The sequence below is a fragment of the Cryptomeria japonica genome, chromosome 2 (genome assembly GCF_030272615.1).
Source record: "Cryptomeria japonica chromosome 2, Sugi_1.0, whole genome shotgun sequence".
NCBI classification, from domain to species: Eukaryota; Viridiplantae; Streptophyta; class Pinopsida; order Cupressales; family Cupressaceae; genus Cryptomeria; species Cryptomeria japonica.
Window position 1 is genome coordinate 626283106 of NC_081406.1, and position 24619 is coordinate 626307724.

Genomic DNA, 24619 nt, shown 5'->3' on the forward strand with positions numbered 1-24619 from the left:
CCTTTTATATCTCATTGTTGAGGGAATCACAACTTTTCCTTTCATGTCTTTTGACTTTTCATTAACTTAATTGATTTTTAATTAATCATATTTAATTATATTATTTTATATTTTGATTTAATTTTTAATGTTTTAATTTTATTATTATCATTTATTATTAAATTCTATTTCAAAAAGGGGACATTACAGAGGGAAATTGACTTGCAACAATTACTGATGGCAAAGGCTGAAGGAAAGATATGACAAGAAGAAGCCAGGCAACCAGACTAAAGATTACCTAAATCAACCTGGACTGGAAAAATGATATATTTTGATGAGGAAAGAGTAATAACCACTACAAGAGATGAGACTATACCCCACTTCTTTGGTAATACACAATTTTGGTTATGTTAATAATGCAAACGGAATATCAACAAAGATGTACTTGAAATAAGCATGGGCAGCATATGCTGTTGGGATGTCATTTCCAAACTACTGTTTATGCCATTTGTCGTATGCAGAAGGCTGTTATTGACTTGGCCAGTGGAAAATCCTGTTGCCTGTAAAATATCTTCTATGTCCCAAGGCACTGGTCCACTGATTGTTCCAAGCTGGGTAAGCACTCCCATGCCTATCAATTGCTCAATATTTCAGGTTCGATAATGGAAAATGCAAAATCAGTTCCACGCTCATTCAAGATTTTCCACCTCCATATTGTCAGCCATTCTCTAAGAAGAGTCAGAAACTTCAGCAAATAGAGCCCCTTCTTTCTCTTCTTTTTCTATCAGCTTCTCTTACCTCAATTTTTAAAATTTTTCTTTTGAAACTTTTTCTACTTTCCTCCTCTTCATGATTTCAACAGCCTATTCTTCAAGAAAATTTCATGGATGCTTGAAAGTAAAGATCTATCTCAGATCTTTAAATTGCCAGAAACATTTATACCTAGCATTTCATGACATTACAAAAGCATTAGGAATTCTAGAATCAAAGTAATTATAAATCTCTTTTAAATTTGAGTTGAAAGCTAAATGCCAGATTAACTTTTATGCACCTCTCTTTCCAATGTAATACTTTCTTTCCATGCGACATATGCATACTCTTCCAATAAGTAAAGCACTGCCACAGACGAAAAAAGACTGAGCATTTTGACATTTTTTTTAATCGTTAAGTTGTAGGTTCTGTATAGGTCCACACCAAAGATTTGAAACAATTACATAAGACTAAAGCAAAATAAGCAGAAACATACTTAACCTATGAAATCTGAAAAGGCCCTGAAAAGACACAAGCAACTAGGGAAACCTAAAAATGAAAAAAGTCATTGAAAGCTATGTAAGCATTAGCAGAAGCGGTGGAAGATCCCCTGTTTTTGTCAACTATCATAACCCCACGCTCAATAACATCCCTATGCCCAGTTCTGACCACAATCTTTCTAGAAAAAGAAGGTATCATAGAAAGACTAGAAATTAGTAGATTACCTTCCTTAAAAATAGTTCTAAGGTTGTTGGCATATATCCTCAACAAACTTAGCAGAAGGATCTGAACAGCTGACATGAGAAACTCCAAATATACCAGCCTTACCACCACAAATTTCCAGAAGCAGAATCTTTTCCCCTAGATAGAGGACATCCTCTTGATACAGGGAAAGGGAGTGAAATATTCATTCCCTGGCGGCATTCCTCTGAACTTTGCTCTACATAGAGCACCTCTTGAGACAAGGAAAGGGAAGCAACATCCATTCTCTGGCTGGATAATCATCCATCCAAGCCTCCAATTTCAAAGCAAAGTTGACAGCTATGGACTCTCTTGCTCATAAAACTCCAGTCTTCCCTAGGCCATCCTCCCCAAGCACCTCTTTCACAAAGGCCAGCGTGGCATAATCTTTGATGTTAAATGTCCTTTTGAGTCTCTGGTCCAAAACAACTCCATCATATGGAGTGTCTCAGGCTTCTTTTTTCCACACAGCATCCTTCATGAATGGAGGAAAAATCAGCACAAACCTACAAGCAAAACCAACAGAGGCTCCACAAGAAAAGCTGATGAATGTCACAAAAAACCCAGGCAGGATTAAAAATCAAATTGTTACCTGCCTGCACCTACAATCCTTGATCATCCCATAAGGATACATGAAAAAAAAGTTTGAAGAACTTCAGCTGTTAAACATTAATATATCCTGCCTGATGATAAAAGGGGATCATCATCATTCCTGCAAATGGAAAGTTGGTATAGGTAGTGGAACGGAAGAAGATGCATTGCCCTTAGAAGATCTGCAATCTCCCATTTGCTAGGATCAACACTGCTTTTAACCAAAAGGGGATGTTAATTCTCACCTACATTCACTATATAGTTACTCTCTCTGTGACAATGGCTAAATTTAACAATGTCAAAGCCACTGCCAATCAGTTTCACTTACTATTGTTTCTAAGATTCCAATCACATAGGCTATCTTTGACACAACCAGATGTAATGGCTTGAGAATCTCCTTCTGCCTCGAAAAGCTTGCACTTCAAACATGAAGCGAGTTTCAAACCTTCAAGGAGAGTTAACACTTCTGCTTCATTGTCCGATGTGAAACCAAGGAAGAAAGAACTGCCTTTGACAAAGGTTTCCAAAGTAGTCCTAATATGCACATATGCTCCTGTAGGACCCAGATTCCCTTTCACTGCACCATCAAAAATAAAAGCTCAAGAAATCCATCACCAGGAGGAATCCATTTACTTGCTAAATGTTGCTCCTTTCTTCCCCTGCTACCCCATTAGCAGGGGGAGCATTTCGGCATGTTATTCCCTCTCAAAAGCTCTTTGCCTCCATCTTCTGCATGTGTGGTATATTCTTCTTCACAATCAACATAACTTGCTCTAATAAAACCAACACCATAGGTCTCAGCACAATTGGTACTATCCTACCATATATGAACACTCTCCTGTAAAGCAAACAGAACAACAATGCAAGGGAGACCAATGTTATCAAAGAAACATGTACAGGACCATATATATGAGAAATATCCAGTAAAACCATAACACAGTCTACAAAAAGCATCTGACAGTAAATTGCATGCTTTTCAGAAAGGAAAAAGTAGCAATGAATGATATACCTATTAAAAAATCCAGTTACATGTATCACAAGACACAAACAACTTTGATTAACAAGACGTTTAACACATTACTAATCTCTTGCAATCTTGACTTTAGAATTTGGATATGTGCAGAAAATTTTAGAAAATGTCTGTATACAGTAGTATTAAGTTGCATGCCATTCACAAGCTTTTCATGAAAAAAGCAAGAAATTTCTAAGTTCCTTTGAAAGATGTTAGCAACATGAACTATCTTGTTATCTGAGCCTGAGAGCTGTCATCAAGCAAGAAATCCTGGGAAATTTACTATTGCTGGTATGAATTCAAGTCAAGGACTGACTCACCAAGAGGGCTCTCATCCCAAGAACATACACACACACACGGGTATATATATGTATTTAGGGTCTGACTCCCCAAGAGGGCATCTCATCCCAAATACCCAATATATATACTTGAACCTGTGTGTCCATGTGTGTGTGTCAAAAAAATTAACATTTCTAGGTTCAGTAGTAAGTAGTGTTCACATTAAATACTAGTTGTTCTACTTAACTAATCGGATTTTACTTTTAAAGATAGTAAAGTGCAGAAACTCAGACATGCCATGTAAATTAAAGCACAAAGCTGATAAATGAAATGAAACTAGAAAGGATGAGTATGAGGATTGAGATGTGTGTTAGCTTTCATATTTGATTGTGATCCAATGGTAACAAAAGGCTGAAGGACGCTACAGATGCAACTGGGAGGTGTTTTGGAGCTGTGCATAGGTCTGGAAACTTCGATAGACACAGACAATCTGCCAGGCATGCTATTGTCCAGATCACTAGTGACCTGCTGGGCATGCTGGTGAGCTGGTACAGATACTGATGTCTTTTGACCGAGTGGCTCTGCAACATTCCTGGAGTTGCTTGCCAACAATATGGCTCCCCTATGATGCTAGCAGAATTGGAGTATGTGTCAGCAGTGCGAAGTAACCTGTCAAACGTTCGAGGGAGAAAAAAATTAGGGTTTGTGGGCAACAGCTTGCCTCAGTATAGCCAGTCAAGCCACTGCTTGGTATGTTTTAGCCTCAAATAGGATAATACTATGAGTGTGTGCTTCCTAGAGTGTAAATGTGAGAGTGATGTGTGCAAATGGTTTAAGAAACACTAGAAGGCTTGCTATGTAGATACTGGTGTGTCTAGTGCCATGGAGGAAGGACAATGTAATAGACACTTCTTCCTTTTTTTTCTAAAATATTTTCAACTGAACTTGAGATGCAAATGGGCAAGGTAAGAGCATGTGGTGTTCAAGGTTACAATTAAAATGAAAGCAACAACTTAAAGGAAAGCACCAGGTGGCAAGCCAGCCATACCACTTATTCAGTGGGGTGAATATGTGGTAGTGAAACAAGTAACTATCCACTTATTCAATGGGAACATGGGCACTTCCACTTTTCAATGGGAAAGCTTATAAAATACCGAAATGAAAACTACTTTCCAATGGAGAGTGAAAAGGGGTATATCCACTTATTCAACAGGAAAGATTAAGACAATTAAACCACTTGTTCAGTGGGGTGAGTAAAATCAATTCATTAACGCATGTCCAATACAGGCGGTACTACCATTCGGTGTTTACAAAGTTAGCTCATATGCAATCAACACCAAAAATGAAAGGAGCAATTTCTATTACATCCCAAAATGATGCCAAATAACATGCACCAAACAACCCAACTATGAAATAACAATGTGATACCTTAAGTGTATGAATAAGAAAGTTGGTGCAGGTTTGAAAGTGCACTGAAATTCACTGCAACAGGTCTGTACAGCCAAGATAATTGCCCAGAAATTTGAAACTCACACAACATATACAAGTTGACCATAAACATACCACTTCAAAATCATCCAAATTTCACCACAACACCCTGGTAGGAAAGAAAGGTAACTCAGATCAGTAAGGTGCATTGGCACAGCAGGTACAATACCCAGAAAAGTCATCATAACTCCATAAAATCACCAAATTCCAACATCAAACCATTTAGAAATATATGAGCAGAGTTGGTGACTCCATACAACAAGAAATATGGCCTTAAACATAAGACGCTTTACCCCAGCAAGTTCATGCCCTTTCCTCAGCCATGGTATGGGCAGATTTATGGCAGCTTCAATGCCTTTCAGCAAACGCAGCCTGCAAAATGTTTATATTGCACCCAAACACAACAGATAACTTCATACCAAAAACACCATAAAACCTGCAAATAAATTTGTATAGCCAATAATGAAGTGTAATGATGTGTTTTTTTATCTCCAAGACCACCTTTCAATGCAAGGAGAGAACATACACACCATGTTGTTCTCACAAACACAGCAGACAATATTAATTCACCCTTATAAATTTAGGTACACATCTCAATTTAGTGAAAATGATATGTCCTTTGGCAAGCAAATCTACAACACAAGACATATGTACTTTCTCAAAGGAGTCTTGGACAAACAATTTAGCTGCAAGAAAGAGGGGTTAGATTGCAAAAGATGGTTAGTCAAATGATTAAACCCCAAGAAAATGGACACATCACCACAAAAAGTATACATGTCGACAAAGAGGCACATACATTGAATCACAAAGCAAATACGATGAAGAAAAACAAAAATGGCGAAAGAAAGTCTCTTTACCTTTACCAATTTTCACATTCGTGCATGTTGAAATGTAGAATGAAAAAGTCGATGCAGAGTGGACATGACAAACTGAACAATGGATACGTCTAAGCAATTACTAGAGTGGATGCATCGAATCAAAAAGTGCAAACATGGCAGGAAAATGGACACATCACCACAAAGACGGACACATCAAAATGAGCTAGGGGTCAAGAAAAAGATGTTAGGCTGAGCACAAAACAACTAGATGAATAGAAAAATAGGTTAGGGGGAATGTTTACTGCAATTTTAATGAAAAACTTGAAAATAAAAAATCTAAATGATGACAATGTAGGATTTTTGCTTTGAGGACAGAGATGTTGATTCATGAAGCGGATGTAGCACAAAAAAGCAAATGCGGTAGTTGATAAAGTGAATGCATTAAACCAAGTTGTGGCCCAAAAGATGTGAGATATCAATAGAGAAAGTGAGTTAGCCTACACCAAATTCGTTAGAAAAAGATACAAAAAATATTAGAAATCCCTACGAAAAAACACCAGAAAACGTGAGCGAATGGCAAGTAAATGTGGAAAGAAGGTGAGAGTTGCCAGGCCAAGTTATCTCCAAGTTGCAAGTAGACAACAACAAAAGCAAACATGTTGGAGTGTGAAAGCAGATGCTTCAAAGTAGGAGCAAACGTAACAAACTAGCAACCTAAAACTTCACAAGAACTCAAAAAAAAGGTTAGATTTGGAGCATGGGGTCCCATCAGGCATTCTAAATGTGAATAACGAAGATATGTAGAAGGTAAAACAAGGATTCAAACAACAAAATCAAATCATATTGTACACCTAATTGTACCGTCAGATAAACAAAATGAAAGAAAACAAATATTCTCTCATGCACAATTTTTTGTTACAAGATGTGTGTGGTTAACCTCCAATGGATTTGTGCTTGAGAGATAATATGTGGTAGCTCTTCAAACCAACAACATGACTTTTCATTCAAGAGCCCTCCCTCAAATGGTTTGGGAGAGGGTTCATTTATAGATTGAGAAGATGATTGATAAAGATTGAGATTAATCCAAGAAATCAATGGTTGAGGTTGATTGAGAGGATTGGAGAGAGAAGCCGCCTACAAGTGGCACTTTGTGATTGATGCACTTAAAGAGGGCAAGGATTAAAGAGATTTTGATGGTCAAATTGAATGAAACATGAAGATTGAAAGTTCTCACGTGTGAGAGGAATCATGGGAATGTGTGATTGTGACATGTGAATATGTGATTTGACAAGTAAGAGTTTTCACATAGGTGCAAAATGGAGTGTGTAGATCTTCTTGGGGAATCGAATGGATAGGATTTGATAAGAGGATTTTTGGAGAAGTGAGATGGATGAAACAAGTGCATGCTAAGTTTGACCATTAATAGGTTTTAGTCAACTAAAGGCTTGAGGTGGAAAAATGAGAAATTAAATAAATACTTAATATTTATTTAATTTTTGGAGGATAGAGATATAAAAGATTAAATTAATTAAATAAATGGTTGATATTTATTCAATTAATGTTAAGAAGGTGATTATGAAGGTTAATTGAATAATTGGTTTTATTTAATTAATGTTGGAATGGGTTAAAATCGGTTGGGGTGTGGATGATTTTAGATGTCTACAGTACTAAATTAGATAACATTGTCTACCACATTAGATCACAAAATTTGTTTATTTCACATGGAGTATAATTGATGAATTAGCATTCCTTGTATTAGATATGTAGTTAATTTTATCCTTAGTTGCCAGTTTAGGTTTAGGAATTTGGTTCGTGGTGCAAGGGCATCAATCAACTTTTGGTTCTCTTGTTTTATTAGTTTGGTCTTGTTGGTTGTAGTCAACTTCTTTCCTCGTCTTCCCTTTACCAGATTCGGTTGGTACAATTAGGGAAGTTGGAGGAATGATGTATGGAAACGGTGGGAAAAGAACCACAACAAAAAATGCAAGATAAAGAGAGGGAGACCAATTGGATGGGGGAGAGGCTTCGAGGTCAAACAGACCAAACAACGTAGAGAGGTAATGGATGCAAGACATAAGGGAGAATCGAGTGGGATGAGGTCATTTGACCTGGTTTGATAAGACGGATTGGTAAGAGACTCTTTGGCATCGTTTTTGTTGGCGGAGGGGACCATATTGGAGGAAGATAGAGAGAAACGACAGGGAGGTGTGTGTCCTCACTTCATTGAGGAATAGGCTATAGAATACAAGAAACTCAGAAGCATAAGACAGACCTTGCATAGGTCGTGGAGACGAGGGGTATTGTTGATGCTTTGTAGACAATTTTGGCCCCATTTGCACAATAAATGAAAATTTTATTCTACTGCTTTAATTTCCAAAACGACCATGAAACATTATTCTATATTGATATTATGAAATTTAATGTTCCTGACGCATCTATATATGTGTGTTGTGTTAACATTCCTATGGACCAATAGTTTGTTTTGAATTTGAAGTTCTTGTTGCTTTTGTAGACATAAATAGTTCACATCTATTGTTGCTTGGGAAATGTTGTCATCATTTGGTATCAGAGCTGCAAGAGATTGGGTGATTGTGGAGTGGGCAGAATACCACCAAGAAGGATGCACAGAGTACGTGCTAGAGGAGGTGGTCAAAGAGGCCATGATGGAGGGATTCTCAAGATGTTGCAGAACATTACGGCAAGATTGGATGCCATGGAGCAGGCCTAGAGGAGAGGAGAGGAGTAGTAGAAAATTATGTTAGTGATGTCGAGGAAGACGAGGAACCCAGGCTGTTGATGATGCTCTAGCAGAGCTGGAAGAGTTGAAGAGAGATTAATAAAAGCAGTCATGGGTGTTGGAGCCAAGCCGAGGAAAGAGGCTCCCACCTATTCTGGAAGCCTCAATGGAGAGGAACTCATTGATTTGATCAATGACCTTGACAAGTACTTTGAGTACGAAGGAGTTGCAGAAGAAAGAAGAGTTTAAGTTCGCCTATACAAGGTTTAAAGGCCACACTGCTATGTGGTGGGATTATGTTCAGTCATAAAGATGAAAGAAGAATAAGGAGAAGATATATTCTTGGGATAGGATGGTTGCCAAACTAAAAGCAAAGTTCCTTCCTAGAGATTACCAAACAAATCTTTTCAAAAGATTGCAAAATCTTAAACAAAAGGATATGTCCATGAAAGAATATATGGAAGAGTTCTACAAATTGGTGATTTGATCAAGCCACTAGTGTCCCCTAGATCTCTTGAAAAAGCCCATCAGTTTGCCATTAAGGCCACGGAGAAGCTTATGAGAAATTAAAGTTGACAAGAAAAAGGTAGAGGAAGAGGCTATGGAGGAAGAGGACAGTATGCTAATAGAGAACAACAACAACATCAAGATGAGGGGGCCAGTAGTTCTAGTAGACCAGTCAATCAGGAAAGAGGAGGCTATCAAAATAGAGGAGGACGATCATTGGAAATAGGTGGTTATCAAGGAAGAGGAAGAGGTTTATCTAGTAAGTGTTTTAAGTGTAATCAGTGTGCTGGTCATAAAAATTGGGAGTGTCTTGAATTTCTACAAGGACGTACAAGGCCCAAAGGAAGCAATTAGATTGTGCAAGCAAATCAAGTAAGTGCGAGATCACCTTCTGATCACAATGAAGAACCTGAGTCAAGAGAGTATGTTGGAACCTACAAAAATAAATGAGTTTCCTAAATAATCAAGAGATCCTAAATTATTTTCCCACAACTATCCATACAGTTAAATCAGATAAACTAAAGTTGTAAAAGTTGAGTTCCCTGTCTAACATAATTCAATGTGTTTTCTAGCCTAAAAATCCTAAAAGTTAACACTAAAGCCTTGATAACGAGTCATGAGCCATATATTGACCCTATATTAAAAATCACACCTTTGTTGAAAATCCTACTTGTCACTTAATAGTTCATATCCTACATAATTCCCCTAAAAATACTTATATATCTCGTTTATCGTCTTATATGGGCCATCATAAAGCAATATCATTGAATACCGCTAATTCGCAAGGATGTTATTTTGATATACTAAGCAGCTTGCAAAATAGCGACAAAGGAAATAAAGAATGCAAAGTTATCGCTATTTCGTAAAACTTACATTTCACTATACTCGGCGGCCAGCGAAACAATGACGAAAGGTACAAAGCATACTACGATATTGCCATTTCGCAAAATTCATGTTTCATTAAATTGGATATCCCGCGAAATAGCGACAAGGGGAATAAAAGTTCATAAGGATATCGCCATTTCACAAATCCCACGTCCCATCATATTGAGGGATCTGCGAAATAACGATAAACTGGGCCAAGATAATGAAGGCATCACCATATCACAAGAAAGGACTTAATGCAAAATGGGGACATTGCAATATAGTGATAATATACTATTATCGCAATATCGCTAGAAGTGCTTAGTTAAATTATTATGATGTTGCAATATGGCGATAACTCAAGGGGGCATTGCCACATCGCAAGACAAAGATAGTTAATGAAGAATGATGTTGCGATATAGCGATAATAGCTAAACTCAGTATCGCCATATCGCAAGGGGTTAAAATAAAGAAATGAGAGTTGTGATATAGTGATAACCAATGTTGCTATTTCGCAACAATAAAACAGGATCAATTATAAAAGTTTGCGATACTACGAAAACAGTGAGCCGAGGCAAGTTGATGATGACATCAACATTGCCTTAAATCAAAATTTTGAAAAGGGTGGCGGAGCTGTTAATGACACACAAGAATTAAATGCAGAAAAGACATCAAAAGTTACCATAAATAATCGATTTTTCCAGTTGAATTTTTCATTCCAAGCTGAAAGATTGTACGTAAAGGGCTTTGCGACGAGGAGGAACAAACCAAAATTGTTTGCTATAACCACAAGTACTCAATTACTTCCCCATCTGCAAAGTTCACAAAAATTATTCGAATTTCTAGTAAAAAGCATATAGGATAAAAATGCCTAGAAAAAGGGAGGAATCTAGGGAAAGTGAAAGTTCAAAAGGGGAAGAAACTTCTGAAAGAAAACCTAGAATGTCAAACTCAACTAAGAGGCCTATGCAAAAATCATTGTTAGATGCATTACCCAGCTCAGCAAATACTAGAGCCAAAAATGTATTTAAAGATAAATTGGAAGGATGCAGGGATGCCATAATCCCCATCTCAGGGAGGGATTTATTTTGTATTTCTATAAGAATAGAGATGGAAAGATCCCCGTGTCAAACCCCTGGACCCTTGACATTGCTAAGTTAGTAGTGCCCAGCATTTTCATAGATGTCAAGTTAATTCAGTTGTTGGCAGACAATTACCACCCTGTAACAAGAACCATCAAGATGCCTAGTGGGAATTCTTTGTTGGTAGTCACAAAATCGGCTATCATTGACTGCTTTATATTGAATAAGCAAGTTCTCACCAAGGTTGACCTTGAAAATTTTGAAATGGACTATAATAGGCTCCACAAAAGATTCAGGAAGGACGAGCTCTCGTATTATAGGAAGAGGGGTATAAATAATAAGCCCATGATAATTACAAGTAGTGAGCCCTTCCTTGTGGATGATTTTTTGGTTTACTTCCAAAAAACATATTTTGTTTTGTGTCAAGTGTTGGGAGAGGATGCTAGGGCCAAGATGCTAGTATCACTAATGTATATGGCCATGAGGATACAAAATTCTTAAGTAAATCTTGAATTTGATTTCGCATTTGAATTAGAAAAGAAAATTCATGATCAGTTGGTGGCTAGGAAAGAGAAGAAAAGTAGTGGATTTTGCCACTATTCTTTATTGTGTTGTTTAATTTTATATCAGAACAGGCAAGCTTTCACGCATTGGTTAAAATTGGGGATGATGGATGAAGGTGGCAACAGATTACCAGCACAGTTGTGGTGCTACTCGTGGGACAAGAGATGCAAGGATGTTGATTACAAAGTCTTCCACGACTCATTTGTTATTATTATTTTTGGTTCCCTTAATCATCAAGTTATAAGGAGGGTATTGAGGCCACTAGCCTATGATCCTAAAATGGGTCACACTCACAACTTTGCTGACTGGTTCTACATGGGAGAGCACACCATTATCAAGGTATATGGGTGCCCCCAAACTCCACATTTGTTACCTCTATTTGTGTCTGACAGACTTGCCTTTTTAGAGTTCATGTGGCAGATGCTATGGATGGCAAAGGAAGTAACTGAAAAAAGGAAGAAAGGGAAATTATTGCCCCGTCATGTTACATATGCAAATTTTTACATTGGATCAAACATGTTAGAGAAATTGCAGGGTTACATATAGACCAATTATTCAGTAAAGTTTAGCAAGGAGAGAATGTGTGATCCTGAGTGTTACATTGGTTCTTTTGTTAAATTGGTTTCACATGAATTATTAATAGAGGAAGATTTGATTAGAAATTGTATTTCATTTCAAGATATTGTGCAAATGAGAAAGAAAAGACATGTTTTGATTAAGTTGGAGGAAGAAAAAAGGAAAAGGGACCCCACTTTCATTAGGTTTTTTAATGAAGAAGATGATGAAATAAAAAGAATTGATTTGTGCTTAAACAACTTTGAGAAAATCTATGGTAAATCAACATGCGGTGGATCTCCACCAAAAAGGGCCACAGTTCCACTGAAGAAACCGCAAGGGGTTGTTATTCATGATGTTTCTGATGATGAATCTGCATAGGAGGATTCTCCTACTTCTCCCCCAACCAAAAAACAAAAGGTAAATGATCCAAATCCCCTTGTACCATATGAAGAATCTGAAGGAGAGGGTGACACTGATGAAGCTGCCAGTGCACTAAGGACCCTAAAAGGAGATGAAGGGCTGGAGCAATCACAGATTGACCCACCTAGATTTGAAAAAGGGACCCATGGCTATGAAGCCCAAATGACAAAAGGAGCAGAGCCTGTGAACGTTGTTGATGAAAGAGTGGCGATGTCAATGAGATTCTTAGAGGATGATGAATTCATCCATACTCTGGAGTTTAAAGATTTTTGGATGAAAACAAAAATGAAGGAATTTGAGGAAAGCAAGCAAATGAACCTCATGGGAGTGGACAAATCCAAGCATGAGGAGGTTGTTGCTCAAACCTTCAAGGAAATAAAATTTGATGATATTCATGTTACTCCAGCAGAGGCCAGAGAAGTGATCTTGAAAAGTAACATGTTGATTGTCCCAAGGTTAGCCCTGAAACAAATGTTTTTGTTAGACCAAGTAAGGCAGCAGGAGGACCTCATGATGGTAGCAAAGTTTGACTCTGAAGAAGGGGTAAGCGGCACAGGTTATAATCCAAAAACTGAAATACTAGCTGCCTGGGTGAACTTCAAGAGTACTAGCAAACCAAGGCTAATAGACATGGTGAAAGAAACTAAAGGGATAGCAATCCTCAAAACCATGAAAGATACCTCCCCATTGGAGGCGGCCACCATGACTATGCATTCTGCCATGTTTACAAGAGATGCAGCAAAAAATAGTTGAACTTGAACAAGGGCATAAAGAAATGAATGATGAAATAAATATATTGTACATTGAAAATGCTACACTAAAAGATAATGCAAAGGGATAGCTTGGTAATCAGAATAAAGCTATAGTTTTACATAGGCATGCTCCTCCCAAGCCAATAGACAGCGTTGAAGATACCCGGGGATGGGAAGAAAAAAAGAAAAAACATGAACAGGAAATAAAAGAATTGAGGGTAGCCAATGAAGAAGCTCTACAAAAGGTGCCACAGCAAATCCTCAACACTTTTGAGCAAATCTTGGCCCACAAGGTAAAATTCATTATTGATAGATTAGATGAGGTATATAAGTGTTATGAGTCCCTGATAAAGATGCTAGACACGTTTAAGGGGAACAAACCCAAATTGGAATCCTTGGCAAAAAGATGGCAGCCAGCATATCCTACTTTAGTCACTTGAGCAAAGTAACGCATAGAGATCTTGATGCTCCCCCAGCGATAAAGGAAATTGAAAAGACAGTAAAAACAATCATTGAAGAGCTCAAGTATGTTGCCAGCGAAGAACAAAAGGTGATAGCCAAGATTGACTCATTTCATACCTTTCAACATTGGACCATACCACAAATCACTGATAAGGATAAGCATGTGAAGGATTTCAGTGATTGGAAAAGTGATTTTTGTCAAATGGTTTCGAAAATTATCACACATATGAGGAAAGAAAACAATGTGAGTATTCAAAGTTTCAATTTATTTCAGGATAGGATCATCACATTGGATGTTGGTTATGCAAAATTTATTATAGAAGTGAGGGCAATGACAGATAAAAGATGGAAAGATCACCTCGCGAACATGCCATTCATCCAAAATCACAAATGGCCTAGTGACTATTATGTCTACCAATGGGAGGCCACATATTTGAAGACCTCTGGAGATTAGATGCATAGGAATTCAGCCGGTGGATGAGAAGGACGGCCAACTTAAAGTAGAACCTTGCCAGACCCAAGGGTCACGGGTTGCTACTCAAAATGTCAAGATAACGGGCTTACTTGCATCCACCGGTTATTCTCATGTTTCATCATCATGTTTTATTTCATACTTGTTGTCAAAACTTGGTTTAAAAGCTTTAAGTCTTTTAATTTAGTTTCTTTAATTATACATTTATACAATTAGTTATGAAGGGATGTAATGTAGCAGTCTGAAGCTTGTTGCTTCTCCCCATTTTGTATATAGGGGAGAAACTAGGACTGATCAAAGGGGGGTAGAACAGAACATACATAGCGAAATAGCAGAAAAAATTTGGAAAAGAACTTGTACCCTCTTTTTGTGGCGAAATATAATAAAAAAATCTCAGATTCCTGTGCTTAGTTATTTTGTTGATTGTGGATGATAGAGTATTGTATGGTTGTCTCCAATCTATTTTCTTTCTTATCTGTTTAAATCAAAGCATCAAGGATAATTCTGATTTATCAAAGCAGCTTTCTCTGTTTTGTCTAATTTAGTTGATTGGTTTCTGCAAGGCAGAATTAAACTCCATTTGATTAAATTGCAGCAGTTTGGAAGGGAATAATTGGATTAACAAGAAGAACCAGATAATATCACATTCTTGCATGTTTATTAAAGATATAAACATTTATAAATGCCAAGTAACTTGAATAACAGTCAGGAACTGGATGCGTGTTAACTCTGTAGCCCTAAAGGAGGCATTGGTCATTATCATATAAAACAGTTTTCATAGAAAGTTCAGTTTTCTTTATTTATTTGAGAAGATAAAATAGGAGTATGAGTGATAAAGCAATAAGCATTCACTTCAAGTATACGTACCATACTAAGTGGATTCAGAACAAAAGTTTTAATAAGATCATACATCTGCTATATTTAAGGTATACCCACCGAGGTTTTGCAGAGCCTAAAGAGCAGAAGATATCTTCCTTCAGAAGAATCTTGTTCGTTGGCCAAGTCAATTGCTGAACCTGATCATAGAACCTGGCACATTCTTAGGGTTTTGCAATATGTTGATTTGGGAACCAACAAAATCTTTGTTGTTCAAAAGGGTGTTGTTAAAGCCACCAAAGGAGAATCAACAACTAGTACAAAGAAGAAATTTATTCAAGACAAAGTGCAAGGCTAAAGATAAGTGCTGCAAACTAATTATGGACAGCGGAAGTACTAATAATCTTGTGGCTATTGACATGGTGAACAAACTAGGACTTAAGAGAACTAAACATACTACCCCTTACAAAGTTTCTTGGTTTGCAAAAGGGGCCATTAGTTATTGGTAGATGAGCAAGCTTTGGTTGAATTTCAAACAGGAAGCTATAAGGATACAGTTATGTATGATATCATGCCTATGGATGTGTGTCACGTGTTGCTTGGTAGACCTTGGCAGTTTGACTGGAATGTCATGCATGATAATAGAAATAATACTTATACCTTTGAAAAGGATGGAACCAAACATACCTTGTTGCCTTTGCAAGAGCCAAAAGAGAACGGCCATAGTGGCAATAGTAAGGTGATGTTGGTAAGTGGGAAAGAGTTTGTAGATGGTAGGAAGAAAGAAGAAGTTGCAGCAGCAATCAAGGAGGTGTCTCTTCATTTTCCTGAATGTTGCAAGGATGTGAACGGTACTGATTGGCATGTAGGATAGCCAATAGGAGAAGAGAATAACCAAATTACAACATATAAGCAAGAAGAACATGTTAGGGCAGCAATAAAAATTGGTCCTAGGGAAGAAACAAAAATCCACAAAAGTGCACACCGGCAGTGCAAGGATGCGTACACAGTTGAGACTCTTCATGGACAAACTATGGAGACAACAAAACAAATACAGAAGATGATCTATCACTTCAATTGTGGTCGTTGAGGAAGAATGGCTTGTACTCACAAGAAGTGGGACGAAACATTGCAGCAAAGGATGAAAAGGTAATATTTCAGTTTTCACAATCCTTTTTTTATTGTTGAAGTTGCTTTACATGAATGTGCAATGTTTGCAATGGAGAGGTATGAGAAAGCCAAACAGCGTAATGCAGTAATGGAGACAAGAAACATTTCAAACACCATGGGTACTGTCTCAAATTTTGCTCATACTAATGACGGAATTGATTCTTGTAACATGGGCAAAGAATGGGAAAGGTGCAACAATGAGAGGCTCCATGTAGAATTGTGGCCAAATGTTAATGGGGATGAGATGGGGTGTGAAGGCCAAAATTTTGGGTGGAAGAAGATGGATCGAGAGGAGTTAATTTTTTCAATAGTTTGTACTAAGATGAAACTAAAAAGTGGATAGCAAATGCAAGGAGTACTTGGGAGGAGCAGTTTGGTGTAGGGTGGACATGGATCCACAAGTGTGTATGAAGAGCCCGAATTCATTACACTATGTAAAGGAGGCACTATTCCGCTCACATGTTGGAAGAAACGAAAGAAGTAAATTGATAAAGGTTGTTGATTCCAAGCATAGTGGGTATCCTGCAAGATAATGACAGCTTGAAAAGGTAGTTCTACTACCCAACTCCTTTTGCAAGTGTAGATCTCACGCAGGGAGCCTGATGCAGGGGCATTGATCAACTTTTGGTTCTCTTGTTTTATTAGTTCAGTCTTGTTGGTTGGAGTCAACTTCTTTCCTCGTCTTCCTTTTACCAGATTCAGTTGATACAGTTAGGGAAGTAAAAGGAAAGGTGTATGGAAACGGTGGGAAAAGAACCACGACTGAAAAACACAAGAAAAGCAGAGGGAGACCAATCGAATGGGGGAGAGACTTCGAGGTCAAACAGATCAGACAATGTAGAGAGATACTGGACGCAAGACAGAAGGCAGAATCGAGTAGGATGGAAGTCATTTGACTTGGTTTGACAAGACGGATCGGTAAGAGACTCTTTGGCATTGTTTTTGTTGGCAGAGGGGACCGGATTGGAGGAAGATAGAGAGAAGTGGTAGGGAGGTGTGTGTCCTCGCTTCATTGAGGAATAGGCTGTAGAATACAAGAAACTTAGAAGACACCTATCTCCGCGATCACACCCTTCCTCCTAACCAATCGAATAACCAATGTAAGATGGACCTTGCATGGGACGTGGAGACAGGGGGGTACTATTGATGCTTTGTAGACAATTTTGGGACCATTTGCACAATAAATGAAGATTATGTTCTACTACTTTAATTCCCAGAACCATGAAACATTAATCTATATTGATATGATGAAATTTAGTGTTCCTAATGCATCTAAATATATGTATTGTGTTAATATTCCTATGGACTGGCAATTGAATTTGAAGTTCCTCTCGCCTTTGTAGACAAAAATAGTTTGCATCTGTTGTTGTTTGGGAAACATTGTCATCAGTTCGTCGATTCAGCTAAATGTTTTTGGGGAGTTTGGGTTCAATAGTACAAAAAACATGTAAAATCACACACACACACTCGGTTCACCAGTTTGGCTAAATATTTTTAAGAAGTTTGGATTTGTTAGTACAAAAAACATGTAAAAATCTCTTTCTCACACACACACATATATGCAACCTAGAAGCATGAATTAAGATTAGAATATCACATAGCATCATATAAACAACAAAACTACCATAAACTTCAATGTCATTTAAATTTTAAAACATGCATGATAAATACTTTGTTCAAACTTCAAGTTCAATATCAAAATAATAATATCAAGTTCAAGTTTCACAATTGGTTTAACTCTTAATTTCTTAATCATCAAATGGATACTCTAAATCATCATCATCATCATCATTGGCATTACATGATGTAGAATCATTAGATGAAACCACAAGCAATGTCGGTTCCACTAGCACTAAAAATGTGCTCACTTTCTAACTCCTCAAATGCAATATATTAAAAAGTGGAAGCATCAAAGTTAGTATGCTTTGGCTCTATATCCCACATCTTCGTCTCCCCTTGCTTGTAGTCATGGTTGTGTGAAAGAAGACGCAAGTTGGAATGCACATATACTAAGTTCTCTGCTCTTTTTTAGCACAATTTATTGCACTTTACTGAGTGGATGAAAGAATATGTGCTCCAATTCCTCTCTGATGCATATGAACTAGCAACCTATTGTTGGTGTTGGAAATAAGCCACACCCGGACCGACGATGGACTGGTCCAAGAGGGGCTAGTAGCTCAGTGGTAGAGCACTCCAGTAGTGTATGGAAGGTCCTAGGTTCAAGTCCTAGCTGGTCCATGTCTCAGCATGGTATCAGAGTCAGGTCTAGGCTAGGAGCCCCAAGCACACGAGAGGTGTGGCTTACGGGGGGGTGTTGGTGTTGGAAATAAGCCACACCCGGACCGACGATGGACTGGTCCAAGAGGGGCTAGTAGCTCAGTGGTAGAGCACTCCAACAGCATATGGAAGGTCCTAGGTTCGAGTCTTAGCTGGTCCATGTCTCAACACCTATGAAAACAAAGTAAACAGTTAAAGTTATACATTTAAAAATAAAAAACTGAAAATACTAAAAAAAACATTTATTAATCATTAAACTTACTTGTGATAAAATTTTAATTGCAAGGGCTTGCAAGTGTTGGAAGAATTGGCCATGGAACTACCACCAACTATGAGCATCCTTCGTAAACCTTTCACCAAGAGCCTCACTACTTTGACCATCTGAGTGCACAAAATCAATGAACTCAATCGTAGCTGTATCTCACAATTCATCTTCAAGGAAGAGTCTACAAAATGTTGCCCCGTACCCTTCAGCCACTTCAAAATCTCTATATGGGGGAAGCCTTCTTGGAACAGAAAGAAACTGACTATTATAGTATTTTGGAGACAATGCAAAGCCAAGAAGATATAATGGAGAGATCATCTTGTTCCATCTTCTTCAACAATTGCATGCACTTGTTTGAAGAAAGCCTCCTCAAGGTCTTTCTCTTTCACATTTATAATGCACTTCATTCTCTCAAGCATTAAGTTGATGCCATCGTATATCTCTCCAATGCAAGGCATGTCCATGTTAGTATAGCGAATCATGTTGAAGATGGGCTCATTGAAACTAAGGAGATACTCCACACAATTCCACCATGAGTCATCTAAATATCCTTTGCCTAATTTCTGTTGCCCTCTCAGTGTTGCTTTGCTTCCATATAGACCAATTTTGTCTAATCGCCATATTAGAAAGTGCCTCTCTAACTTTCACAAGTTGTCTCAAGACGATTGTGTTGGGAGGTGAAACGGGTCTCCGCAACCTATTACAAATTTTTTTTTAAAAAGATTAAAATTTAAAAACAAACTTTAAAGAAGAATTAGAATACATAATCAAATAATGAAAATGTAAAATTTTATACTACACTTACCTTCAATAGCTCTAAATCTGAAAATTATCTAAAAAGTTCCTTGAGACATGTGGTGGTTGGTGATTAACATCTAGATGTCCTCAGCCTCTGCATACATCTCTTTGATCCGGTCAATTTTATTTCCAATCTTTTGTAGCATAAGATTTCATGAGTGGACTACACAAGGTGTTCAAAAGGTATGTTGATATTGTTCCTCGATCAACAACCCAACTGTTGTTTGTAATTAGGGATGGCGGATTCCAATTGCTTTGGGCAACATTGGAATCCACCTAAGGGGGCCAGCCCCTCCTCCAACGTATAAGGCTAGGCCCTATACCTCTCGGCTTCTCCTAAAAAGTCTCCACGCTACACTCAACCCCAACACGCCATCATGATAGGGCCGACCCTATCCATTTCGCAGTAAATAAATTAAATAAATTAAAAGGTTTAATTTACAAGGCAAGCCGACTAGTTTAGAAGTATTGCTCCTCATATAAATAAGCATATACCTCTCATATCAAATTCATTCAGTTTTCAAAGGCATGCGAAATATACACATTGAGGCAGCGATCACATATATCATCTTCATGTTCAGCGAAATACACATAGAAGGCAGCAGATCATCATTAGAAGATAGCGAACTTCATTGAAGACTCAGCAAACCCTATAAAAGGATTGTGAACCAGTTGAAGGTGTTGCGAACCCTTGTTTATGCACAGTGAATCTGTTTAGAAGGACTGCAAATTATGATCTCTGTCAGCGAGCTAATCTTGTAAACTGCTATGCCATCCTTTTGTGTCAGCAACATCTGTACTCCAGATAAGTGTGTAATCATCATTTGAATCTAAAACCATAATCAGATCTGGGGACCTTTTCTGGCTGGGTTTTTTCTCCTAGGAGGTTTTCCCAGGGTAACTATGTCTTGTCTTTATTCATTCACTTTCCTTGCTATGCTTAAATCTGAAAAACTATAAATCTCTAATCTAATTAACCTAGTTAGAAACAATTCCGATTTTCCGAGTTTATTTAATCTGAAAGTGTTAAAATCAACATGGTATCAGAGCTATAGGCTAGATCAACTTTCAAATTTTAGAATTTAGTACTCCTTTATTTCCAGATTGTTGTCGCATTTGCAGGTCAAGTCAATGGCTGAAAGTTGAAGATAGGCTTGATGGGAATCTCAATTTTACTGGATGGAAGGTTCGAATCAGGTTGGCTCTAGAGGAAGAAGATCTTCTTCAATTCATAGAAGCGAAAGAGCTAACTGAACCTACGGATGCAGCTGAGCTAAAACAATTCAAAAAGGATGTTGTCAAGGCCAGAAAGATTCTCATTAATTCAGTCAAAGACCACCTAGTCACCTCTATTGCCTCATTTACTACTGCAAGGGAAATGTTCAGCCATCTACAAGGTACATATGAAATTAACAATCTTAGTAGGGCAATTACTTTAAAACAGCAACTACTTAATATCAAAATAGCAAAAGAAGATTATGTTATTTCCTACTTTATGAGAATTTCAGAACTAAAGAATCAGCTAGGTTTAATTGGACATAACATGGAAGACAAAGACCTTGTCATGATTGCCCTAAATGGTTTACCACACTCATGAGAGTCATTTATCCAAACCATAAGTGGTAGAACTAAGTTACCTACCCTTGATCGCCTTAAGAATGATTGCATCCAAGAAGAGTCTCGCCTCATCACAAGAGGGCAAACCAAAAATCCTCATGTAGATGATCAACACATGCTGGCAGCCCAATGCAAGAAAGGTGGAAATTGGAAGAAGCCTTATCCAAAAAGAAATAGGGAATTCAAACCATTTAGTTCCCAGCAATCTTGGAAGAAACCAAGAGATACCTCACGTGTTCAATGTTTTAGATGTGACAAGTTTGGTCACTATGCTAAAGAATGTCAGAATAACCCTTCCCAAAGAGAAGCCAACCTAAATGAAGTCTCACAACAAAATGATGACTTTTTATTCATCTCTGCTCTGTCTAGCAATATTCCTACAGATGGTAATACATGGCTGATTGATAGTGGTGCTTCCAGACACATCACAGGCTACTATGATCACCTTTCAGACTTAGCAGAAAAGGATACCAGCCTTCACGTGGTAATTGGCGATGACGCTTGTTATTCAGTAAGAGGTTGTGGCACTACTTCTTTAAATTTAGACTCTGGTATTTCACTGCACCTTAGTGACATCTTGTTTGTTCCTAGAATTAAAAGAAACCTAATTTCCATTTCTTCTTTAGAAGATAAAGGTTATCAAATTGCATTTTTTGAGGGAAAAGTTCTTACTTGGCCTAAGAAATCTAGTTTTAAATCTGCTCGTGTAATCGGTCATAAATATGAGTCTTTATAAGCTCTCTACTAACCCTATTCAAGCCCTCATTAATGAGGCTCCCGAATCCTGTGAGCTATGGCATAGAAGACTTGGACACTTGCACTATCAAGTTCTTCCCTCTCTTGAAAAGTTAGTCAAAGGTATGCCTAAACTCAGTCAAATTCATGATAATACTTACAAAGGTTGTGCTATAGGTAAAAATGTTAAAAGTCATTTTCATAAAAGTGAAAATAGAACTAAAAACAAACTAGAACTTGTTCACTCTGATTTATGTGGTCCTATGTCTATAGCATCTCCTAGTGGATTTCTTTATTATGTAATCTTCATAGATGATTTCTCTAGGAAAACTTGGATCTACTTCTTGAAATCTAAAGAATCTGATGAAGTCTTAAGTAAATTTAAAGAGTTTAGGGCATTAACTGAAAACTCCTCTGGTAAAAGAATTTAATGTCTAAGATCTGACAATGGATGTGAGTACAGCTCCGGTAGCTTTTATGATTTCTGTGTTGAGTCAGGAATTAAGAGGGAGTTTTGTGTTCCATACAATCCTCAACAAAATGGAGTTGCTGAAAGAAAGAATAGGACTATTGTTGAGGCTACAAAGGCTATGATTCACAATCAAGATTTGCAGACCTTTCTATGGGCTGAGGCTTCTAGAACAGCAGTATATATCCAAAATAGATGTCCACGTTGTGCTCTGAACATGACCCCTGAAGAAGCCTTCACAAGATCCAAACTAGACATTAGTCACCTCAGAATTTTTGCAAGTCCCGTTTATGTTCATGTGCCCAAGGAAAAGCGAACCAAGTTGGAACCCTCCGGAAAGAAAGGCATGTTAGTCGGTTACAGTGAATCCTCCAAGGCATTCAGGATATACATCCCTAGTCAAAGGTATGTTGGGGTAAGTAGGGATGTTACATTTGAAGAAGATATTGCTTTTAAGAAATCAAAAGGTTCTTGTGTTATTGATGAAGCTAATGACAATCAAGATATGAATGTTGATACTAACCCTGAGATTTAGAGGGAGCCTGTTGAACCTCCACCTCAAGAAAAACATAATGATCTTCCAGAGCCCATGAATCCCACTAACATTCCTAGTGACATTGTCGTTACCAAAAACAGGCCTCTTTGGGTAAGAAACACCATTCAAGAAGCCGAAAGATTTGCAGCTCCTAGTGGCACCTTCCGTGAAACTAAGAGACCTCAAGTACTCTCCAACTACGTTGCATTGATGTGCAATCTCATTGAAACTGAACCTTGCAATGTTGAAGAAGCCTTGAATCATCATGCCTGGAAGCTTGCTATGGATGAAGAGCATCAGTCAATCATCAAGAATGATGTTTGGGATATTGTGCCCAAACCCAAAGGTAAATCTATTGTTTCCTCTAAATGGTTATTTAAAATTAAACATAATGTTGATGGTAGTATTGAAAAATATAAGGCTAGATTTCTAGCTCGTGGTTTTTCTCAAAAGGAAGGCATAGACTATGAAGAAACATTTGCTCTTGTTGCTAGATATACTTCTATTAGAACGATAATAGCTATTGCTGCTGTTAGAGGTTGGAAACTACATCAGATGGATGTTAAGACTGCCTTCCTTAATGGTGTCATTGAGGAAGAGGTCTATATTGAACAACCTGAGGGTTATGAGATTCAAGATAGATTAACTCATGTGTGCAGGCTGAAGAAAGCTTCGTATGGCCTTAAACAGGCTCCTCGTGCCTGGTATGAAAGAATTGATAAATACTTGTTAAGTCTAGGTTTTTGTAAAAATGATGCTGACTCTAACATCTACTTTAAGTTATCTAATGATGAAAAGCTAATTCTAGTTCTGTATGTGGATGATTTATTTCTTACTAGTAAAAATGAACTTATCATTAGATGCAAGAAATAACTAGCTTCAAAATTTGAAATGAAAGACTTAGGTCTAAAGCATTATTTTCTAGGTCTAGAAGTATGGCAAAGATCTAACGAAATTTTTCTGAGTCGAGGAAAGTATACTATTGACATTTTGAAAAGATTTAGAATGATGGATTGTAAACCTATGTCTACTCCTATGGAATCTAACTTAAAGAAGTTAAGTGTATCTGCAGCTAACTTTGATTTTGCAGATCCATCAGAGTACCGGCAGTTGATTGGATCACTGATGTATCTAGTTAACACTAGACCAGACATATGTTTTGTTGTGAATGATCTCAGCTAGTTTATGAGCATGCCCAAACATGTTCATTTTGTTGCAGCCAAGCACATCTTAAGATACTTGCGAGGCACAATTAGTTGTGGGCTGAAGTATCCACTTAACACTTCATACCCAATCTGGGGTGTAGAAGCAGGAGCATAACCTCTAGTTTAAGATTATACAGTCGAACTCTCATTGCAGTTGTTCCAGCAGCAAAGAGCAGTTTCACCACGTCAAGATCTAATCATGACGCACATATCCACCATTGATTGACAGACTAGTCTCTTCGATTCTCATGCCCATCGGACAGGGATTCCGCAACCTTTGCTATTGCTAGTGGTTCTGGATTTCAATCTATGAATGGAATCTATTCATCTGCCTTTACGTGTGAGCTACGTCGGGGAGCCGATCCAGTTCCATAGTAAGCAGCAGCATCTCTTCCAGTTTGATAGTCAATATACAAGCCAAATCCAGTAACCTTTTTGTATACACCCATCTTCGTAAATCTTTTTGTTAATTAAATTCTTGCATACACCCATCTTCTTCGTGTATCTTTCTGCATAATCCTCCTTGGTCACATGCTTCATTTCTGTTCCACGTGGAATTTCGAACACCTCAGCAATGGCATCCTCAGCAAGGTAGGCGATGACAACGCCTTTAGGATTCTTGATCATTCTTGTGAGCAGATCGTAACATCGTGCAC

At 37.8% G+C, this 24619-nt stretch overlaps 1 protein-coding gene and 1 non-coding gene across 15 annotated transcripts in view; one reads left to right on the forward strand and one right to left on the reverse strand.

Annotated features, from left to right (window-relative positions):
- Positions 1–260: 260 nt before the first annotated feature.
- The window catches only part of LOC131078666 (pentatricopeptide repeat-containing protein At4g31850, chloroplastic), a 52433-nt gene continuing 28074 nt past the window's right edge, over positions 261–24619 (reverse strand). For 2 of the 14 annotated variants that reach the window (XR_009113831.2, XR_009113827.2), the window contains 5 exons: positions 5134–5212; positions 4781–4949; positions 1455–2899; positions 1031–1095; positions 264–921 (listed from right to left, as the gene is read on the reverse strand). The gene's annotated coding sequence lies outside the window, so the exon portion shown is untranslated. Of the gene's footprint in view, positions 922–1030; positions 1096–1454; positions 2900–3185; positions 4022–4780; positions 5213–24619 lie in introns of those variants that run through there. The other 12 variants (XR_009113829.2, XR_009113823.2, XR_009113830.2 and 9 more) reach the window with 9 other exon arrangements.
- Positions 18229–18300, forward strand: TRNAT-AGU (transfer RNA threonine (anticodon AGU)). The gene has a single exon. It is a non-coding gene; the product is annotated as a tRNA-Thr (tRNA).